The following is a 1,014-nucleotide window of genomic DNA, read 5'->3' as shown; positions in this document are numbered from 1 at the left end:
GTTATTTTCAGCCATTTCTTTACTGTTTTTTGTGCGAAAGATATTGTTCGGTGAGGGATGTGTAGTGTTATTATGATTTGCTTGTGATTAGAAGGTTAGAAAGGGAAAGAATGTTTTGTGGGTTAGAGAATATAATCAGCTAGAAAAAGAGAGGAGGGGAATGCGGCGTGCCTTGGGGTATGCGACGTGCCTTGGGGTATGCGACGTGCCTTGGGGTATGCGACGTGCCTTGGGGTATGCGGCGTGCCTTGGGGTATGCGGCACGGCAGTCGGGAGTCCGGCGCGGAGAGGGGAAAGGCAAGCGGGGAATGGCGCGTCCAGGGCAGCGGCGGAACCGCAGGCCCGGTCGTGTCCCGCTCGGGGCCGACATGAACTTCTGCAGAGGTCTGCTTCGGGGACTGCGGCGGGGCAGAGAGGGCTCGGCCCAATGCTTGGCCTGTCAGTCTAAACTTCAGGTTGCTTGCGACATCTGAAAGTGATCACTATGGAGATCATATTGCATGGTACCAAGCAAAGCCTCAGCGCAGGCCACTGTCGACGGAATGTGAATAGACGAGGAGCTGCGAAGCAGTAGACGAAGTTGACTGACAGCGAGGCGCCGGAAGCTGGCATGTAATGGGCCGGGAGCGCCGAGCGAGCCATGCTGTGCTTGTGGTCGTGGGCTGAGGGCCGCCGCCAGGCACTCCGCCGGGCGCAGGAGGCACGGCCGCAAGGAAGCAGTCGCCGCGTCGAGTTCGCGAGGAGGAGCTGACCGGCCGCGTGCGGAACAGGCGGCAGCATGGCGCACGCGTCCAAGAAAGGCGAATGAAGGCGAAGCCCGCAACACAAATAATCCATTAGCGTTTAACGAGCAGCTTCAGTTTGGCGCGAGAGTGAGTCAGAGGCGCCCATGCCAACACCCCTTGTGGCACCCCGGCCGCCCGCGTAGGCCTCGAGCTGTCGTCAACGTGCGCCCGTCGCTCGCCGTCTCTGGCGGCGTAAGCCGCAGGGTATGGGCGGGGCGCTTAGCCCTTT

Source organism: Penaeus monodon, chromosome 31 (genome assembly GCF_015228065.2).
Source record: "Penaeus monodon isolate SGIC_2016 chromosome 31, NSTDA_Pmon_1, whole genome shotgun sequence".
NCBI lineage: Eukaryota > Metazoa > Arthropoda > Malacostraca > Decapoda > Penaeidae > Penaeus > Penaeus monodon.
The sequence above is the reverse complement of the archived record's forward strand: the minus strand, read 5'-3'. Positions refer to the sequence as shown.